This window comes from Meriones unguiculatus, assembly GCF_030254825.1.
Source record: "Meriones unguiculatus strain TT.TT164.6M chromosome 13 unlocalized genomic scaffold, Bangor_MerUng_6.1 Chr13_unordered_Scaffold_44, whole genome shotgun sequence".
In the NCBI taxonomy this organism is placed as follows: Eukaryota; Metazoa; Chordata; class Mammalia; order Rodentia; family Muridae; genus Meriones; species Meriones unguiculatus.
Window position 1 is genome coordinate 3,287,945 of NW_026843651.1, and position 23,427 is coordinate 3,311,371.

The following is a 23,427-nucleotide window of genomic DNA, read 5'->3' on the forward strand; positions in this document are numbered from 1 at the left end:
AGAAGATGGCTATCTACAGGTTGAGAAAAGATCTTCACCACCCTACATCTGAAAAAGGGCTAATATCCAGAATTATGTTAAAGATATCAAGAAATTAAGCACCAACAGACCAAATAATACAATTAGTAATAGGACACAGGGATAGAGAATACTCAACAGTGCATAAATACTTAAAAAAATGCTCAACATCCTCATTCATCAGGGAAATGCAAATCAAAACTGTCTGTGAGACTCCATCTTACACTTGTCAGAATGACTATGGCCAAAACCTGAAGTATCAACATATGCTGGCAAGGAAGTGCAGAAAGGGGAACACTCCTCCATTGCTGGAGGGGGAGCAAATTTATATAGCCACTTTGGAAATCAATCTGGCACTTTCTCAGGAAACTGGGAAAAGTCACACCTAAAGACCCAGCTATACAACTCCTGGGCACACACCTGAAAGTTGCTCCACCATCCAACAAGCACATTCCCTCAACCATGCTCATAGCAGCATCATTTCTACTAACCAGAAACTGGAAACAATCTCTATGCCTCTCAACCGAAGAATGGGTAAAGAAACTGATATTTACACAATAGAATACTACCCAGCCATTAAAAACAAGGAAATCATGAAATTTTCAGGCAAAAGGATGCAACTAGAAAAGATCTTCCTGAGTGACATGACATAGACCTGGAAAGACACACAGAGAAGACAATAGTAAGCCTCAAGAACAACATAAACAGGACAATGAGACTCCCTTTTAGAGGACAGAGCCGCAGAGTCTCCTTCTCACCAGGGAATCCACACTCAGAAAAGCTGACAGGGCAAGGGCCTCTGCCCAGGGCACCACATACATACTGGCTCACAATCCATCCCACTTCTAACACGTGGAACTCTCCTAGCTCAGCAGACAAGCTTTTCTGGGACTGGCATCAATGAACTCCATGGTCTCCATGGCATAGCTTGTGGTCCTGGATATTGATCACTTTAGAAGCACCAGAGAAGAATCTTGGAAAGACTCTACAAGGTACTTTGTACTGGTCCTCCTTCCTGGTTGTGTAGCTTCCCCAAAGTCCATCATCATTTACTTAAACCAAGCATTTGGGTCTCAGGACTCTGGCAGATCCTCTACTGGAGGATTAGAGATAAGGGGACTCAGACAGCAAAAACCATCTCAGCTCTGCCCTAGGGTAGACAGAGCCTCAGCCTAGTAAATTAGTAGTTGAATAAGTGTTTCCACTCTCCCAGGGTACATGTTTATTTTACAAGTCACAGGGTGCTGCATGTACACATTTCATTACCCTCTCACTGTCCAATGCAGCCATCTCTACCTAACAGCTGAGAATTCCTGCATCATCCCTCAGTCAAATGCAAACAGTAACAAAAACTGAAGCCTAAAGGAGCCTTGAAGTTGAAAGAAAAGAGTAGCAAATAAGAGATGAATGAAAAACTAAAAATTAAATGACATGATTCTTCCTAGGTATGGTGGGGAGAAAATTTATTATCCCTAGAAAGGCACACACACCGGCAAGTACTTCTGGGAGAGCCCAAGGAGAACACACCCCTGAGTCATGGGAGGACAGGGAGGAGAGGAGAGGGGCACGCCAAACCATGAGACTATGACAGTTAATAATAGATGAAACAGATTAGGTAACCAAATTGGGTAGATAACAGAAAGAAGTGGATGCTGGGTTAAGGTCCCGAGCCCTGGGCTAGAGGGCAAAGTACGCCAGCCGCAGCCTGTAAACAGGGAGAGACTCAGTGATGCTGGGCAAATCAGGTAGCTAATTCTGCTCTGAGCTGTTAAATAGGCAACTCAGCCATTAGTCACAGGATTTCAGTCTTAACAGTGCCCAGGTCGCCACATCCAGTCTTCTCACAGTCCATCCCACTTCTAACACATGGGAATCAGATAGCTCAGCATTGGTAAGGCCAGGACAAAGGACCTCACAAGCAGCTGATGGCTGCCGGTTTCCATCCAGCTCAGGAAGGACCAACCACACCAGCTCCTGCTGCTCAGCCCTCAGCCTCCTACTCCACCACCATGTTGGGGGCTGCCGCCACACACTCACCATGGTGCCGTTTTGGAAGTCACCTGAAACCCCTCACAGGACCCAGCAGCTGAGCTCAGACCACTGGATGCCAAACACTCCTGAGAGCTCAGCTTCCAAATGGAACCTGAAACCTGGCACCCGGAAGAACCCTCCTCTTCTTCTGTGTACAGGATTCATCTGGAAGTCCTGATTGGCCAGTGAGTCTTGAGGGACATGAGCACCTTCCATAGGGTCATGGTGTACTGAAGAGACAAAGCATAGTGCTTCCTGGCCCAGGCGGAATGAATGCATGTTTGCTAATTACGAAGAGTAATGAGGGCCTGGCTTAGGGAGGAAGCTCAGGAGAATCCTATGCTCCAGGAACGGACTTTGGATCCATGATTCGACCTTTGGGTTCATATGTGGAGAATCAGGGTCACACCTTTCCCAAATCGGCAGAGATTTTTTAAGTAGATTTGTTCCTGTTGTCTAATAACCTACCCTTCCATCTTTCAGCTCTTTGTAAGCTGTTCCTCCTCCTGGAATCAATTGGGATAGCTTGAACAGCCCATTATTCAACTTGCAGTGGAGTGAACAATCTGTACACAGGCAGAAGGCTATCACGAATATTAACAATTAAAGAGCGATTTTAGGAAACAAAAGGAGATTGTTGTTCTGTGACTTCACACTGGTTCAGGTTAACTACAGCTACTTTTCACCTGGTAGGTATGAGATAACCTTGGGAGAAAAGCAGGAAACAGATGATACACAATTTGGGGCATGGGTATCTTCCTCATGATAAGGTTAGTTCTTTGTTCTCACTCCTGATTTGGTCCTCTATAGGCCACACAGGACATTTATTGATCATGTACAACTGAGTACCTCACTTCACATTGCTACTGTCAACTCATTTCACAGCAAGAAAGCTTTGTCCCTCTTTCTTGCCCATTCCCTTTTGTGCTGTGACTTTCAAAGCTCCGATACTGGTCAGTTATCTCACTTCGTACACAGTTCCTCCTTCATTTGTAAGGCAACAATAAAAGCCAGAGAGGTTGGAAAAACTACAGTCCCTTATAGGTCCTAAAAGACCACTGAACCCCTTCTTATCTCCACTCTAAAGCTGCCCATCTACCCCAGCCTTTCCTACAGATGAGATTCTCCCTAAGAGAATTTGGCCTTTCTGCTCATAAAACCCTGGTACTAGGCAAGGAGGTTCCTGGTTTTAGCTGGGCTAAGCCCCTGACCTGCAGTCCTATTTGGTTGATGAACCACTAGCCACATGGTCCAGTTCCTTTTCCCCTTTCTCATGCACAGGAATGGCTTCTTCATATTCTCTTCTCTTTGGGAAACATCTAGATTCTCCACTGATATTTGCCCTACTCAAATGTCTCATACCAAGGAACACTAAGAGTGATCAGAGAGTAAAAGTGATTCCCTGTATTTCTTTTCTGAAAGTCCTGTCTCTTTCTCTCTTCTTGTTATCCCACTAAATAAAAATACTCTCTGGTTTCTTTTTATACTCTCAAAAGAAATGTGAAAATTAAACTGTAAACCTTAAGGTGACCACATGGTATGAACAATATTAATCATAATTAATTCTCTGTTTATTTTATCTCCTTTTAGATAAGGACAGGAACAGCTCTCATTTTAAATTGGTATGGATTTTTCTAAAAATTCCAAGTTATATTTTACAACATGCTCTACAATATTCTCCAACCCTGGTTCAACATAATTTTTATATGATGCTAAAATTTCAAGGTTATAAAAGTCTATTCAAATTAGCTAATTTAAAATGCATGTCTAACTGCCTGTGACTTTATTTATTCCTAAATTACTAAATAAATGCTATTATTCCTGCCATGAGCTGCCTGTGATCTGGATATACCACTAGGCTTTCTGGCTAATGCATTTAGTAAAGTAAATTCAAGGGTAATTTTAAAATTCCTTTATAATGTTCTACTATAGTGTTATTTATTCTAAATCTCACAACTCGAGAGTTAGTAAGTAAAAGTTTTGGCCAAAATACCTTTAAACTATATGATATAGTTCCAAGCATACTATAAATTAATATCTGTTAATTTTAGAGTCATTTATTTATTCATTTTAAAGGTAGGTCATTATGCTATATCTTCACTATAAAGGTTAAAATATTCTTGGTCTTATTTTCTATATAAAAAAACATTATTAATCTACAGTACAGCCTTAGACATTTTATAAGGTATAGACAATGTTTATGACTTTTAAGGTTCCAACTTAATAGGGACAAAGCCTAAAGCCCTAATATTCAATGGTTAACAAATGCAAGTTAAAGGTCAGTCATCTCATACATGATCAAGTCCTCTAACATGTCCAAAAATATATTTATATTCCTACAGATGCAAAAATGGTGTCACTGCTATCTTTTTTAATATTTTTATTATTACTTACATTTTATTAACTCTGTATTGCAGCTATATCCCGCTCCCCCATTCTCCTCCCTTTCCCTCACTGCTATCTTAATTGAACAGCTAAGGATGGTCCTTGAGTCACCATACAGGAGCAGGTAATAAGAATAAGAGAAGTGTCTTCCTGACAGGCTCATCTATGGCTTAAACTTTGCTCCAGACCTTGGCTGCTGCTCTGAGACTGTTGGCATTCCCACACAGAAAACAAGAGGTCTTCAGTGCCCCATCCAGTGGGGGTATAGCCTAAAGTCAATTTCACCAGGGGACTGCTTGAAATGCAGCCAAAGGGGACACTGGTCCCATGGCTGCCTCAACAAGCCATGACTACCTGCTGGCAGACTGGTTTCTGGAAGACAAAATGCTCCCATGCAGGCTTGTCCTCTATGCCCAGCCACGGTGGTTTAACCAGTATAACAACCACAGATACTTCCAGCCTTTCTGCTCCTTGGCCTGGTTGAGAACAAGTGGCTCCTAGATTCAGCGACCCCCACCACCCTTGCTCAGCCCACAGTAACGCTGCAGGTCTGTTTTGGCCTCAAAGTAGGGTTCCGTGGTCATATTGTCAATTTCTGGGTTGGGAGACTTCAGAGGCCTCCTCTGTTCTCTTTATATGCAGCAGACCAGGCCTTAAGCCTCACTGGTAGAGTTGTAAGTTCTAGTTTGCTATCACATCCAAAAAACAGGCCACGGATGTAACCTTTTGCCATCCCTTTGGCTAAAGAACAATAAATGTTCACAGCAGTCTCATGGTAGGTAACTAGACACAAAGGCCTAAGGAGAAGAAGTTTAAGTTATAAAGGTTCTACAAAAATGTTTGAGGTTCTAAGAAAGGGTTTTAAGGTTGATAAATGCAAACTTAAAAATTGGTTAAACCTCTTTTCCATAAGGTATAATCATAGTAAAAGTTAAGAACAAATGAGCTTTTGTCCCATCTACTTCATGAAAGGCTTCTGCCTTTCCACAGTTCACCTTTGAAAATGTTGATCTTGTTAACACAAAGGTGTATGTCTACCACCTTTTCTACAATGTGTATTTCAATGCATGTTGCAATGGTGATACTGCCATCTCTAAAAGTTTATCTCCTTTATAAAACTTAAAAGTGATACTGTAAGCTGCAAAAAAGCCACCTGAATCCACCTCTCAGATCAATTAGGCTCCAGATAAATACTGCACCTATTGTCTATCTTAAAAGGTGAGATTCCTCCCTCTCCCTTTCCTGGTTTTGGAACTCTTCTTTCTTGGCTACCCAGTTGCTATATCCACACATCCAACACCAGTTGACTGATGCTTTCCTTTTCATGTTCCACATAAATATTTCCCCTTTTTCTGAGAGACTGATGGGTATCTTTCCATTTCCCTGGGAAAAGGAGGTATCCTGCCTTTTGGCCGACCCCCACACAGATGCCTTCCATTGGTTGAATCTTTTTCTTTTTACCAACAAGGTTCTTGGCTTTCCTTTCCTCTCCTGTGTAGGGTGTTTCCTCTGAAAATCTTAGTACTAGTTGAGCCGTGTCTCCCGACAGTATTCCCTGTGGCCACTGTGTTGTAAGCTGTGATTAATATTTACTATTGGTTTATCTTTTATTAAAGCTTGCTGTTAATCCTAAAGAGCTGTATGAACAAATCACCACACAGAGACCTGGTTTATTTATGTAAATTAGAACACAATGTTGGACAATACTTACACTCTCCGAAACCTCCAAACACTCATAGTTTCCTAACATTTAGATTTTACACATTATACTTGCTTTTTGTGAAATCTCAGGTCTGGTTCATTCTCTCCATGCTGTTCCAAGATCTCTCCTCCAGGTCTCTCTGATAGCTCTCCTCAAGCCTTACTCTCCCAGCTCTCTTCCCATCTTCCTGTCCTCTGACCCCTCCCTCTCTTCGTGCTTCCTTTCCCTGCTCAACATTGTGCCTAGTTACTTTATTTTGGATGTTTGCACAAAGTTGAGACAGGTGATGTTTAGAATAAGTATCACAATGCAATGTCTAGATTGAAAGCAGACAGTGGGGGAGAGAAATCAGCATTTGAATGAACAACGGTAAAGTGTATTACATTTCAAAAGAACATTATACCAACATTTCCCACTTTAAGTCTAATAAAAGGCTCCTTTTCTTTCAATACAATAATAATTTTGAAATTATGAAAACTGTTAGGTAAAATCTACATGTGCAATGTCCAGTGCATGTGTATTTAGCAACTTAGGAGAAAGTATCTGATCATCTTGTCTATCTTGACAAGTTTAAAATTCTATACCTAAATTAACTTTTATCCCTAATGGTATTACCTATAGGAAAGCATTTCTTAACTTCTAAACTACTTAAGCTTAATTGTGGCACTGTAACTCTTTGGTCTTCAACCCCATCAGAGACTTGAGAAGGAATAAAATTAGGTATTAGAGTACATAGCAAGTGCATGTCAGCAACTTTCAAAAATTAAAAATTGACAGATACAGTTTGCGGCCTGAACAGTCATCCATAACTTTCTGTAAGATTGGAGCATCATCTTCAGCTTTCTGGCTCAGAGTATTTGACAGATATATATGTGAAACAGGAACTATTTAGGACTTGCTTACCCTGTCTTGGCAGAGTTCAGCAGTCAACTTGTCCTGCATTACCTTGCCCATTTTTTGGCAGAATTTGTCTGTCGTGAAGCAAGGGTATTTTCTTTACCCGAGTGGCTTGTTTGCCACATTTAAAGCCATCTCCATATGGAGGTTCTTCGATGCTCATTAGATTCTTTCAGGTAGGTGGGGTGCTGCCAGGAGATGACCTGTCTCATTGTCAAAGAATCTTTAAAATAATAAAGACATTTTAAAATGCCATATTCTGTAGGTCTCTGAAGTTTTTGAAGGCTACCTATCTTTATAAAATCGATCTGTCTACAAAATCATATCTATCTGTTAAAGCTCAGATGTATGTTCATGTGATAAATTAGACTAGTGTCTGACATGACTATGAGTTAAATAACTAGCAATTAACTTGCATTCCCCAGTATCCTAACCAGTTTTTCATAGCAGTTTAAAAGTATTGGAAGTTACTTTGAATTTGTATCAATATACTAAAGCTTATACCAATGTATCAAAAATACTTATTTTTGTATCAGTATGCAAATTCCTATACCAGAGTTAAAATTAACCTTGCTTGAGAATAACAAATAAAACCCTAAGTTGAGTAGATTCAATAATCGTCCTTTTGTCTTACTCCTATATGATATTGCTGTATAATATTTTCTTTTTAACCCCCTTTCTCCTTATATAAGAAAGAAAGATAGAAAAAGGAAAAGACAGAAATCCCTGAGTATAACCTTGTTTCACTCTGAATATGACCACTAATAATGATAAACATCTCCCAATTACAATAAAATTTCATAGCCATAGCAAACAACCAAAAACATACCCAACCCCCTTTAAGGAAAGTTGGATGTTGTTCTCATGGATTTCTTCTAGCTGACATTTTGGACATGTAGAAATCCTGTAAGCAGCCCAAGTAAAATTGGGAAAAAATGGTTAATTAAGCAAACAATAACATTTGAGGTCCAGTCTTTGAATGTTGAGAAATTTCAGGCTTAATAAAAGTCCTCTTTGGAACAGTCTAAAATACTGGACCAATTAAGATTAGTAGCTTTCTTCAACTTTCTTTTGGGAGCAGGCTTTGATGAGATACAGCAGTTGAAGCAGTTGAGCCAGGAACAAGCAAAATGCTGGAACATGCAAGATGCTGGAACAGATGTGTCAATGTCTCAGCATGCTGAAGAATGATTCTGTTAGGTTTGATCTAGCATCTCTGGTGTCCAGTTCTTTTATTCTGCAAACATCTAATTTCTCACAAGCATTATAGAGTTCTAAAATTATAAATGTATGAGATGTGTAGGATGCAACTAAACTGTAAGCCAATTCTATCTATGCAAATTAAAAGATTAGCATAATATATTTTAAGGACATTTTAGTCAAGGATTTATTGGCCAAGTATTGTTGAAGTTCTGGGTAGAGACAATTTTTTTTTTAATCTCTCAGTTAGTTTTAGAGTTGTTCCCATGTAAAGGGATCAGAGTAATATAAATTACCATTATTATTGAACATAGAGTCATTATCCTGTTGAAATCAAAAGAAGGTTGGATAAGTTAAAATAGCTTTTGGGTCTCTTGCGTGCCTGTTGTATTAGACCAAGCTGCTACCTATTTCCCTAGAAAAGCCTCTCATTAGAGACACAAGCTGGTTGTCTTGATCAATAGAAAATGCATGTTTTAAGTAAACTTTATATAAACTCCTTTCTAATTTTGAACATAAGCATACTGTAAGTATCTTGTACCTGTTTAGAGGATTATCCCTAGATTTTTATATATAGCTATGTAAAGCAGTTTTTATATTTAGCTATGTGTCCTATCCTTTTTTATATGGAATGGGTAGTTATGCCTTTATAGTCAAACTTTATATAACCTCCCTCTTACCTTTAGCATTTAAGCATACCCTAGGCTTCTTGTACCTGGGCTTTACATTGATCATGGCTATTTTTTGGCTTGCCCCTTTTTTATACAGAGTGGACAGTTAAGCCTTTAGAGCCACACTTTATATAAACTTTCTTAGCATTAAGCTTATAAACTCTCTTACCCTTAGCATTTAAGTATATACCAAGCATCTTGTACCTGGGTTTTGACATTGGTTTGTGCTATTCTTTGGCTTGCCCATTTTGATATGGGATGGACAGTTTTGTTTTTTCAACATATGAATATAATTTTTGAGTGTTTCTGACTAAACTAAGATGGCATGTATTTTGCCATGTTTAAGCCTCCTGTGTCTTTTTTACATAGGCATGGCCAGCATTTTCCCCTGTGAAAATGTTTCACATTTAAAAGGATAAGGCAGTTTCTAGAGCAGTGTGACATTATCTCTCTTTACATAAACCTAAAATATATGTGAATCCAACCTTTAGAGCAGTAAGGACATAACATCTATTATTTAGACAAAAAGAATTTATATAGCAACCTTAAAGAAAATTTTGTCATTTTGAATCTTAGAGTATCCCTGCAAGTGGCTAAACAGCTGGAGTTGCCATCTTGGCTTTTATTATGTAAATTAGCTTGATCCAGAACTCAGAGACTTGCTTTTTTTTTTTTTACTTTGTGTTGGGAGGAAAGACATGTGCCTTCACTAGCCTGTTAAAATACATATATATATATATGTATTTGAACATATCTATCTATCTATCTATCTATCTATCTATCTATCTATCTATCTATCTATATGTATAGATATATATGTTCCTTTGCTATCTTGTGCTCCTCGGCGGGTTTAAGAGTCTTTCTTAAAGAGACAGTAATTGACCTGGGAGTTTTTAGGTTTTAAGTTTGGGTTTCATCACTGGGAGCTTATTACCCCCACAAAGTTATGATAAAGTATGATTTAAAGAATTGGGATACTTAGATTAGTTGGGTGTCATTTCTTGTAAGTTGCTGTTAAAATTTACTATTAATTATCTTTTAGTAATGCTTGCTGTTAATCTTAAACAGCTGTGCAACCAAATCACTACACAGACACAGGGATCTCTTGAGTTAACCTAGAACAGAATGCTGGGCAATAGGTACTCCATCCTAAACCTCCAAGCCCACACAGTTTCCTAACATTTAGATTTCCAAATTTTTCTTGCTTTCAGTGATATCTTTGGTCCAGTCCATCTCTCCACAGTTCCAAGATCTCTCCCCCAGCTCTCTCCTCCCTTCGCTCTCCTCTCACCCTTTCTCCTCCCACTCATTTCCTGTCCTCTAGCTCCTCCCCTCTTTCCTGCCCAATGGCTCCTCCCATTGCTCAACATTGTGTCTAGATGCTTTATTTGGGCCTGTTTACACAAAGTTGAGACAGGATTCTTAGAGTAAGTATCACAATGCAATATCTGAATTGAAACCACAGAGTGGGGAGGGGAGAAGAGAAATCAGCATTTGAATGAACAAGGGTAAGGTGTATACATTTCAAAGGAACATTAAAAGAAAAGAGACCACACTACCACTCCATGTGACTGGGTCTGTGTCCAGCCCTAGGATGATGTATGTGTTAAGGGTATGTAAGTGACCCCAGTCTGTGTGTATATACCACTAAGATGAATGGGGAGGGTTGGTCTATGGGGGATGGGATTCAGCTTCAAATTTGGGAAGTCCTGAGTGTTCATTTCTTCAGGAAGCTGGGATCTAGAAGGGTCAAGATCAGCAACAGTGTATGATCCCCTCAGAAGACTGTAAGTGATGTGTTTGGTGGTGCCCTTGACCAGAAGTCAAGGTGCCAAGGAGCAGGTTGATCTGATGTCTGTGGATTCACTTGGTAATTTTCACACTGACGAGGCAAGGCACTAGTTTCTGGAGAAGGAAAGAGTACAAGGCTCTGTCTTGGTGTCCTTGGAGACAGTTGAAGGTACAGGGTAGACACAGAGGACAGGCGATTAAGTGAGGGGTTTAGGGGGAGAATTACAAGGGGTTTCTTGCCAGACTTTGTGTCTCTGTTACTGAGACTCGTTTGGGCTGGGCCATACTGGATCCATGATCCAGGTGCTTCCACTGTTTGTGTGGTCTGGGTGACCAGTGAACTGTGGCTTCAGTGTTAGGAACTCATCCCCAGGAACCCCAATACTGCTTTCAGGGGACCAGGAGGGATCCAATATCTGGGTGCTGGAGAGGAAAGTCCCTGGACCTGGTGATCTCCATTCACTGGCATATCTGTCAAGTGCTGGGGGTCCAGGTTTCCTGACTGTCAGACCAGGGAAACAGCTTTAGGGGTACCAGATCTATTGACCCCCAAATGTCCCAAGAATCCTGAAGATGCCTGAAGGGGAGCAGGAGTTATCATATATGTGGCTGCAAGAATGGAGGTTCCCTAGGCCTGGGGGTCCACAGTCACTGGCATAAGCCTAAAGTTTAGGGCCCCCCTGGTTCATTACTCTTAGACCTGGGAGACAGCCATGGAGGGGCTTGGATGCAATTGACCATAACTGTCCCAGGAATACTAAAGCTCCCTTGAGGGGAGCATGGACCATCTGATGTCTGGTTGCTGGAGTGGAGGTTCCTAGACCTGGGGCTCCTCACTGGCTGGATGTGCAGAAAGTGCAGGCACTCCAATGTTTGTGCCTTTCAAACTAAGGAGATGGCCCTGGAGGCCTGGGTCCAAATTGCCTCAACCAAATGCTATGCCCCTCTAATACAGTGCAGTTTGGTCACCACCATCTTGGAATCCCCCCGCACAGACCACACTTAGAACAATTTCAGTAGAAATTGAAGACTGCAAGTCTAGCTCCAAAAGCAGGTGGAGATATACTGAGCAAAAGTACCTTTAAGTTCATCATGTATGATATAAACGGTACATTAACAAGATTCATCAAAGCCACAATTCTCTCACATACCAAGGGGAGAGATCACAAATACAGAAATCAGGGTAATGACACCTAACACCACTTCTTAGATGGACAGCTATGCAGAGGTAGTCTAACCTCGGAATAAGGCTGTCTTTGCCTTTAGGTAGATTGACTCAATAAAGGAAAAGGAGTTCATTGCAGCTACCCAAGTCTGCTTTCTTTCTCAGAACTGTGACATCAATATAAAAAATTCCCTTTCAAATTCCTTTTATTTCATGTGCATTGATGTATTGTGATAGTGATGGACCCTGGAGTTCTAGACAGCTGTAAGATGCCATGTGGTTGTTGGGATAAAACCCAGGTCATCTGGAAGACCAATCACTGCTTCAAACCACTGAGCACTCTGACCCTAAGAAAGCCACTTTGTTAAGCTTTAAATGTCTTTCAGATATACGGATGATTTGTGTTCATGTGTAGATGTACCCTACTTGAAATGGCCAAAGTGGGCACCAGATCCATGGAAACACACTTAGAGGATATTTGCTGGCTAGGAAGTGATATCTGAAATGGAACTTGTCTTCTGTAACAACACCCAGTTCTGATATCTTCCATGCTATCTCCAGCCACCATTTATTTAAAACTTTTCCTACAGATGTTAATTAAAATATATTACACCATTTCCCCTTCCTTCTCTTTTCTCCATGCCTTTCTGAATTCTCTCCTTCCAATGTCTTAAAAAAGAATGTGTGAATAAGTGTGGACCTGCAAATATATATATATATTACTACATTAGTAGTAATATATATATATATATAACTAATTCTATATATATATATATTACTAATTCTATTCCTATTGGTTGTGAGGATAAGGTCTAAGGTTTCTGTGCTGAACCCTTTATGTAGGATATATAATTATGGAGTGTATCCCTGCTAATCCCACAACTTGGATGGAGTTCTAGTCTCCAATGTCCACAGGAGTCTAACCCTGAATTGAGGTAAGCTGTCTTGGACAGGAAACATTAGAAAGCACAGGGTGACAAATTCCTTAGATAACACATGGTGCTGGAATGGCCCTGATGTTCTGGAGCTGTGGGGAAGACTATGGACATTGGTCTTAGCCAATCAGTCCCCTTTGTTCTGTGGACCTCCCATTATACCATTGACCTGGGATATTTCCATCGATTACTTTGTCATCTTGAACTTTCTACATTCTCTTTCTAAACACCATGACTACAGGACTGTGTTACCATGCCTGGCTTGGATGGTTTTAACCTCAGTGATTTGCTAGAATGTTGGGGCAAGTGTAATGTGTTGTTACTCTTAACTATATTGAGAATCTCCTTATGTCTGTGAGGCTTTTTCACTATCTGTTGAATTAAGAACAAAACTCCAATCTACTTTGATGTGTCATAAAATCGCAATGAAAAAAACAAATAATCGCAAAGAAAAAAACAATAATTTTCTTTATGCTTAAAGGAGAGGATTTTAAGCCAAACAACTGCATCTGAACAATGCTTTTTTCCATTACTGGACTTAGGAACAGAGTCTGTGTGCTGACTACCATGACCATTTGAAGCCAACAATTTACTCTCAATAAGCCCACAGAAAAAACTGAATTATTGAGGTAGACCATGCCCAACTATCCTGCAGGTACTAGGGAGGCAAGGTAAGCAGATCTATTATGTACACTAAGTTCAAGGTCAGCCTAGAATTTATAGTGAGACTATTATTTCAAATAAATAAGAGAGAAAACAATGTTTGAAAATGAAAATACATTTAATTAAGCTATTTGTTTATTACAGTTTATTTTCTTTGTATCAGGGCTGTATCCACTTACAATTCTGACCATTTCCAGCCAGCCTCCCAATCTCCCCCATGCACCTTCCCTAGTCCTCATAAAGGGGGCTAGGGAAAAATCAAAAACAATGGTTAAAACACAAATTATTAATAAAAACTGGAAACATATTCACATATTTATTCAATGTGACAAATTTTGACCAGTGATGATTATATAATGTTATGCTGTTTCTTTCTTCCCACAGGTAATATTTGCTAATTGAAGACATGGTAAATATTTACTTGCAAGCTTATGCAAACAGTTCTCAGAGGGTTCCCAGTTCCCAAGGAATAAGGCCATGGAAGTTACCATGGAGGAATCCTAAATGTGGGCAAAGAGAAGGGTGGAGAGAGAGAGAGAGAGAGAGAGAGAGAGAGAGAGAGAGAGAGAGAGAGAACAAACAGAAAACAGAGAAAGAGAAGAAAAGCATATAGAAGAAAATAAAATATCTGGGTACCTCTGGGAGAGGGCAGACCGATTCTACTGGACTGAAAATTTAAGGGTGGAGGTGGGGAACAACAATCTTACCCTTTAGAAGGTAGGGACTGAAGGATCCTGGGAGAACCTGGAAGCCAGAAAACCTTCTGTCAAAAAGGCACCTCAGCAGCTTGTCTTACGTGTGAAGTACAACATATGGTTAAACGTTCATCCTTTAGATTTAATAGATTTAGAGAGCAGAGATACACAACTAAGTAATCTCTCCAAGCCATACATTAAAATCTTCCTGCCTATAAGTTGATCCCTCATTCTCAGCTTATTTCTCTCCTGCAAGGTATTCAAAGAATGACATAATGCTATTGAGCAGAAAATATCTCATCTAGGGGAATAGGTCTTTTCATCAATGACAGTCCAGACCAGATTAGAAATTCAAAGAGTCCATTGATTTATTAAATGTTCACCTAAGGGAGATATAGGAATGTTCATTCAGAATATCCCTATTCCTGCCATGCAGAGAGGTTGCAGTGATGACAGATGGGGGAAAGAGATTTAAAATCAATTTGAGACCACCAACTGGCAGCCTATATGGTATTCTGACTGACATACATATACATGTATCTGAGAAGACAAGGAAAGAGTGAAAGAACTGGAAAGTTGACCCACCATAGCTGAGTAGATACAGAGACTACAGTAGGAGGCAGCTTGTGCTCAGGTACAGACCTAGAATTAATTGCTCTCTGGGAATTTTATCCTTTCTTTAACATCCAAATCTACTTCCCTTTCTTTAACACCCAAATCTCCTTCTCCATGTCTCTTAGGTCTCTGTAAATGCCTGATTTCTCCAGCCTTCTATGGACATCTGTTTGAATCTCAGGCTCCCCTGACAACAACCTTCACAGCACCTGCAGTCTTCAGCACTCAGGGCTCCTAAGAGAATGTTTGTGTGCATCAGGGAAGCAGAATACAATCCACTTCAGAAAAGTTGGTCTTCATGCCTTCAAATTCTTCTTCACTTTTTACACTAGGTATCATCTCAAGCAGGTGTCCTTGTGGGCTCTCATTGCTGCCTATTTACGACGTATGGGATAAACTCAGTCTGGTGGTTTTGGTCAAGTGGTCATGCACTTTTTAAACACTTGTAGTCTCAGTCTCTATCCTGATAATTTTGGATACTTCCATATTTTTGTGAAGATATTGGATTAGAAACTTCTTTTAGCACCAAGCCTAAGTTACTTTTTATGCTCTCAATTTTCTCTTTCTTCTGGGTCATCAGGGATGAGTTAAAGATGAAGTTAGGATTAACCTTTCACTCCTCAAAAGGCTATTCATGACACGTTTATGGGGCCAAATACATGGCTCAGCACCTAGGAGAACTGGCTGCACACTATCATTTTCAAACAAATTTTATCCTTCAAATTGCCCTGAATCCCTCAATTATTACATGACAGTATGTTTACAATGTAAAAAGAAGACAGTATTTTATTGATGTAATATCTCAACAAATCTAATTTGAGCATCAGGGAAACAGAGCTGTAGGAAAGGCTTTTGGTGTCCAAAGCTGGCAATCAGTCCTCAATCATCATATTAAGAAGGCCAAAGGAGTTCCAACAAACTTGTCTCCCACTCTGTACATATCAGTCATGGCCTAAAACCCATAATAACCTTACACACACACTAGAAATGTTTCTTTTTAAGTAAATATCCTTTCTGTTACTTTATCTATAACCTTTATATTACATATTTCCTATAGAATGCAGAACTTTAAGATGAAATGACATATGGATAATTCGGAGGAACATATGGATTCACAGAATCCAATCTTATGTATATATTCATGTCACATCAAGGTATGTAGTGAGATGCAGTTGATGGATGATTAGACCACTTCATTACATCTCCAGGATAGTTCAAAACACAAAGCTTTGAGTTAACAAAATGGACATATTCTTACAGTTTCTCTTCAGTATGTTTCATTCATGAAAGTGAAGCCTATAGAAATTTACAAAGGCTTCATCACAGTGAGTATATTCATAAGGATTTCTCTTGAGTATGATTTCCTTTATGGCTTTGAAAATTTGTGACATGCAAAGGCTTAACTAGTTATAGTCATACGGTTTATTTCTAGTATGAAATCTTTCATGCCTTCGGATATCATATCAATGTACAGAGGCTTTACCACACTGATTACAATCTTATAGGTTCTCTCCAGTATGTGTTCTTTTATGTACTTGAAGACTACTGAATTGTGAAAAGGCTTTACCACCTTGATTACATTGAAAATGTTTCTCTCCAGTATGAATCCTTTCATCCCTCTGGAGGTAGCAGCAAAATGGAAAGGCTTTCCCTCATTGATTACATTCATACGTTTTCTCCTCAGTAGGTGTTCTTTTATGCTTTTTGAGATTTCCGTGTTTTGAAAAGGCTTTCACACACTGATTGCATTCGTATGGTTTGGCTCCAGTATGAATACTTTCATGTCTCTGGAGGTTGCACCAACCTGAAAAGGCTTTATCACATTGATTATATTCATAGGATTGCTCCCCAGGATGTATTCTTTTATGCTTCTTGAGATTTCCGTGTTGTAAAAAAAGCTTTCTCACACTGATTACATTCGTAGGGTTTGGCTCCAGTATGAATTCTTTCATGTTTGTAAAGGTTGCACCAATGTGCCAAGGCTTTAACACATAGATTGCATTCAAGGGGTTTCTCTCAAGGATGTATTCTTTTATGCCTTTGGAGATGTCCTTTTTGTGAAAAGACTTTCCCACACTGATTACACTTGTAGGGTTTCACTCTAGTATGTATTCTTTTATGCACTTGGAGATTTCCTTTTTTTGAAAAGGCTTTCCCACACTGATTACATTCGTAGGGTTTCTCTCCAGTATGTGTTCTTTTATGGAGTTTGAGATTACTGTTATCTGAAAAGGCTTTCCCACACTGATTACATTCGTAGGGTTTCTCTCCAGTATGTGTTCTTTTATGTCTTTGGAGACTTTTACAACATGCAAAGGCTTTACCACATTGATTACATTTGTAGGGTTTCTCTCCAGTATGTGTTCTTTTATGTAGTTTGAGAGTACCGGTTTCTGAAAAGGCTTTCCCACACTGATTACATTCGTAGGGTTTCTCTCCAGTATGTGTTCTTTTATGCTTTTGGAGACATACGTGTTGTGAAAAGGCTTTCCCACACTGATTACATTCATAGGGTTTCTCTCCAGTATGTGTTCTTTTATGCAGTTGGAGACCACTAGGTTGGGAAAAGGCTTTACCACACTGTTTACATTCATAGGGTTTGTCATAAATATGTATTCTTTTCTTTCTGCAAAGATAATTCAGATATGTGTAAGCTTTACCATATTCGTTACCCCATTAAATCTTTTTTTAAAGATATATTTACTTAATATTTATACTGTGTTCTGACTGCATGCTAGATGAGGACACCAGATCTTAGTATAGAGGGTTACAAGCCACCATGTGGTTCGCTGGAAAATGAATTCAGGACCTATGGAATAACAGCCAGTGCTCTTAACCTCTGAGCCATCTCTCCAGCCACTGATGAATCTCTATGTCATTGTAAACTATGTTTGCAATTTGGTTTAATCATAAACTGAAGTTACATCTTAACCTCTTATCACTTTCTTTACATTCATAGTTTTCCCCTTGATTGTGGGTTTCTGTACCTTACAAGATACCTTTGATGGTAAGAAACTTCATTACATGGCTCACTGACAGCACCACGTTTCTATGAGTGGTTTTTCATATTTAAAAAGAACTAGAAGGAGTCAGCTTTAATACAGGGACTGCAATCATAAATTTTCCTATAATTGTAATCACACTGCATTCATAAAGGGAACCAAAATAAACACAACAATTATAGTAATCATAGGGATTTTCTGTAATGTGATTCCTTTGGCTATATTTTCATTGAGCTTGGAAATCTAATTAAGTATATTAGTTGAATTTTTAACAGTCCTCTCTTTTGAGCAGATATTCCGAAGGTGATAGGAGTTCATAATTCATTCGTTATTAATCATGAATGGATGAATGAATACATGAACAAATATAAATTTATAGTGTTGTCACTATCATGCTTTCTACTGTACACATGTACAGGACAGTTTAGAATGCAATAGTCTATAATGATGTGCATCTGGAAAAACCCAACCAGGAAAACTGGGCATTGCTGGATCCTTCCCAAAAGCATCTCTACACAGATGTAATGATGGAGATCTACAAGATCATCACTCCTTTGAGCAGACAATAAATACTCTTTAACAATTCTCTGCAGAGTGGAGGGAATTTTATGAATTAAGGAGAAGATAGCAAGGGGAGGACAGGAGCTCCACAAGAACAATTGAATCAATATATTTGAGCACAGGGTTCTTTTCTAAGACTAATATTCCAACCAAGGACAATTCACGAATATAACCTAGAACCCCTGCTCAGATGTAGCCCATGGCAGCTCAGTGTCCAAGTGAAATTCCCTAGTAATAGGAACAGGAACTGTCTCTGAACAACCTTTGCTCTTTGAATAAACCCTGCTGAGGGTGCAACAGCCTTGGCAGGCCACAAAGGAGGACAATGTAGCCTGTCCTGATGAAACCTGGGAAGCTAGGGTCAGACTGAAGGGGAGGAGGGACTCACATATCAGTGGACTTGAGGAGGGGCTTGAGAGGATATGAGAAAGGGAGGGAGAATTGGCAGGTAATGGGGTACAGCTGGGATACAATGTGAATAAACCGTAATTAATATTAAAATATAAATAAAAACGGAAGAACAACAAATGAAACATTTGAACGTACACACACTTTTGCTTTTTATTCTTCAAAGACATGGGGATTATGGTTCCTCCACAACAGTATTCTTGACCCTCACAATTTCCATCTGATTAAACTTCACAACTTTGCTTCAGGTATTTGAGTAACATAACCTTTATTATGGAATATTTGCTCATCAGTAGTTTGTGTAACACAAAATTATCACCTATTTTATGAGTATGATGTTTACAATATGAGTGGCGAGAGAGGATCAACAGATGGGGATTTCTACAGAGTATCTGCAATGTGCATATGATTAATGATTTATCATTTATAGAGGAATTTTAAGTTACAACATGGCTGCTCTGGCAAAAGACCCCATCCAAATACCTTCTATGTCAATGTGATCTGGCTAGAATACAAACACGCCTTTAATCCAGGAGACAGAGGCAAGCAGATCTGACTTCAATGCCTGCCTGGTATAGAGCAATGTCCAGTAAAGAAAAGCTTGGATTCAGGCATGGTGGTACATGCTTATAATCCCAAACTATGGGTGTAAAAATAGCAGGTAGAAGGAAGCACCCATATTTGAAAGTGCTGTCTAATTAAGTGGCAGCAAAGGGGACAAATTCAGGAAATATTTGACAGAATAGGATACATGTATCTCTCATGAGAAGAGAGAGAAAAATGACGATCCTTAAAGTGGCAGTACATGGACAGAGGAGAGAGTTTTACTTGGATATTAATAGAAAGAGAGGGTGGAGAGAGAGAACTAAGGTGAAGATCAAATGAAGCAGAGAATAAAAAAGAGCTGAAGATTAGAAAAGACTGATGGAGTTAGTTTGAGACTAAACAATGAAATTTAGAATTCAGGACAAAAGCCAGATTAAGCAGTAATTCTCAAGCCCAGAAAATCTTCTAGGCCAAAGAAAGAGTGTATGGAACCTAGAAGCTACCCTGCCCAGGCCTACGGTAGCAGACAGAGGGGCAGTAATTTTCAGAGATCATAATTTCTAGATTGAGTAAATGTCATTTTTACAGCAATATCTATTTAGCAAGGGTTTCATTGTCTTCTTTTGCATTGAAATGCCTGGCAAAAATAAATAATATAATATACCTAACAGTGAGGAACATGGGTTTGGGAGAATTTAATGTTCCTTACTACTCTTAAAGTGGTGTTTGTTTTTCCACTGTTGCTTTTCTTTAAAATTTCTGGGACACATTCAAATTTCTTCACAGAGCTGGGGAGCTGGCTCAGAGGTTAAGAGCACTGGCTATTCCTACAGAGGTCATGAGTTCAATTCCCTGAAACAACATGGTGGCTCACAAGCATCTATAATGAGATCCCATGCCCTCTTCTGGTGGGCAGGCACATGTGCAGGCAGAATAATATATAAATAATGAATAAATAAATCATCTTTAAACATTTCTTCATAGGCATATTTATATAAGCTTCAATGAGTAATTACCTTCCATATCTAGTAGATAGTCCATAATGTTCTTCAGTATTATGCTCTTCCCAATGGTAGCCTGAAATATGGACCAAAAAGTGAATGAGAGGGAATTAAAAATTAGGCAAAATTTAAGTTTCTATATTCAGTGAACCTTAGAAACATGCCTGATTTTTTCTTCCTCATTCCAAGTGAACTTATATAAGAACATCAATAAGAAAAGTCAACAGTAACAACAGTTGTCCTATTTACCTGAATAGAGAAAGAACATTCACTGTCTTACCTATAGCTGTAAGGTGCTTTAAGGTCTCCAGCATCACATCTTTGTAGAGACTCTTCTGGGAAGGATCCAGCAAGGCCCACTCTTCCCGAGTGAAGTTCACATCCACATCAGCATAGGTAATTGAATTCTAAAAGATCCCATACATGAGTAGAACACAAAGCACAATGGTGACAACCTTTTATACCTTCCTCCAAAGAAGTACACAAAGAAGAAATAAATGTTCAATGGTATTCTCCTACTTGATTCTGTGGATCTTTTCCACTCTCTGTTACTGAAGACTCAATTCTCAATGCCTCTACCACTCCAAAAGAACAGCAGTGGCAGCTCCCCTTTCCTGTGTCCAAGTCTCCCTTGGATTACACACTCCCACTCTCTGTTCTGTTCCCGGGAACCCACTCCCAAGTCTTCAGGTAAACCGTAGGCCATGTTTGCATAGAGACCGAGGCAGTGTACCAGGGATCTTCTCCACTACCTTTGTTACATCACTCTCAATTCTCAGGATCTTCCCGAGTGTTCCAACAGAACACATATGGCACCATCCACTCCATACCATCCCAGCAAGCCTAACACCATGAATACACTAGCCAAGGAGGTCATTAAAAAAGTAACACTCCGCCAACACACTTTCTGAAATTTGAGATAACTAACAGAAAACTAAGAACAAAATCCCCCCACAAGAAAAGAGCACTTGCACCTATAATCAATAAAGTAGAAGGAGAAGATGAAGAAACAATGAAACAAAGGGTTGGTTCTTTGCGAAAAACAAACAAGATAAACCCTTACCTAAACTAAATAAAAGACAGAGAGGAAATATCCAAATTAATAGCATCAGTAATTGTATTAAATATTTTTGTTTCTTTAAAATCCCACTCATGTTATGTGAATTTTTTTTCTATTATCCCCAGGTGTGGAGCAAGAAGCTGCTTCAGTTTGTCCATAGCTGTTCCTTATGATTGTCTCGTGCTCTAGCAGGGCTGTGGTTGTTCCACCTGCACATATTTTAGTTCTGAGTCTTCTGGATAGGGTACACATGCAGAGCCATGAGAGGACACTGGGTCTTGGAAGAAGAAAGAAGCTGCTGCTCTTCCTGATGCTGTTCACCCACACTGCTACTCTGTTTGCCATTGCTGGTTTATGGGCTGCTGGATATCCTGGTGACTAAGAGGTATTGCCCCAAAGATCCTGACCACCCTAATCCACAGGAAGTAGTTAAAGAGACCTCTGTTTCTTTCCCCTCTAGCATTCTCTCTCCTTTACCAATTGGGGGTTTTGGAAGGAATAAGGGTTGTAAGGGGGATATAGGTTTAAGAATCCAAATAAAGGGCTGAAGAGATGGCTTATGTTAGGAGCACTGGCTGCTCTTCCAAAAAACCTAAATCAATGAGATTTAAACAAACATTTGTTGTTTGCTGTTTCAGTGGGGTTCTGGAATCCACACAAGTAAGACAGTTATTGCACTAAAGTACCCAATGAACCCTAATCAGCATTAAGTAGCTGGAAATCTGCATTCCTTGTCTGTACTAACTGTTTTCTCTCCTAACAAGGGGTGGTGAGTGAAAGGGAGGTAGAGGTATTTAAGAACCAAGAATAAAGTAGGTATTTGAAAAAGGAAAGCTTACAGTTTTGCTCTCAGTAATATGAAATATAATTCCTAGTTGAAAAAAAAAAAAACCTCATGTCACATTTTTTTGTTCTTTCCATTGCTTAAATTGTGGCATTCCTGCTCATTTCATTCCAAAGCAATACTTTTGCTACCAAAAAAAAAAATCCCATGCCTCAACCTTCAGGTCACCTGTGCCTGTGCCCTTACATCGAAATACCCACTACTGTGAGGCTACATCTGAAAGCCAGAACGCATTTAGGTTCTCCTAGACATATTTCATCAGAAGGAAGACTATTCCAGAGTCTGGAGATGAACTTCTGGAGGTAACTACGTACATGACTTCAAAGTATACTAAGAGTACTAATAATAAAAACTGCATGGTACTGGCATAGAAATAGGCTGGGTGATCAATGGAAACAAATCAAAGACCCAGAAATAAATCCACACACCCATTCACAATTGCTTTTGGACAAAGGAGCCGAAACCATACAATGGAAAAAGACAGCATCTTCAACAAATAGTGCTGCTCCAAATGGATGTCCATATCTAGAAAAAAGCAAACAGATCCATATTTCTCACCCTGCACAAAACTCAATTCCAAGTGGAACAAAAACTTAAACATGAAGTCAGATTCACGAAAACTGCCAGAGGAGAAATTGTGTAACTCCCTTGAACTCACTTGTCTACGAGACAACTTCCTGAATAGAACACCTGGAGCTCAGGCTCTAAAAGGTACAATTAAAAAATGGAACAAAAGCTTTGGTAAAGCAATTGACACTATGAACAAGAGGAAATGGCTATCTACAGATTGAGAAAAGGTCTTCACAACCCTCCATCTGAAAAAGGGCTAATATCCAGAATTATATTAAAGAAATCAAGAAATTAAACATCAACAGACAAAATAATCCAATTAAAAATGGGACACAGGCATAGAGAATTCTCAACAGTGCATAAACCCTTAAAAAAGGGCTCAACATCCTTACTCATCAGGGAAATGCAAATCAGAACTGTCTGTGAGACTCCATCTTACATTTGTCACAATGACTATGGCCAGAACCTCAAGTAGCAATACATGCTGGCAAGGATGTACAGAAAGGGGAACACTCCTCCATTGCTGGTGGGGGAGCAAATTTATATAACCACTTTGGAAATCAATCTGGCACGTTCTCAGAAAACTGGGAAAAGACACACCTAAAGACCCAGCTATACAACTCCTGGGCACACACCTGAAAGTTGCTTCACCATCCAACAAGGACAT

General features: G+C 39.4%; 1 pseudogene; it reads right to left on the bottom strand.

Moving 5' to 3' along the window:
- The window catches only part of LOC132651266 (zinc finger protein 844-like), a 110,316-nt pseudogene extending 103,226 nt beyond the window's left edge, over window positions 1-7,090 (bottom strand).
- Between the last annotated feature and the right edge of the window lie 16,337 nt (window positions 7,091-23,427).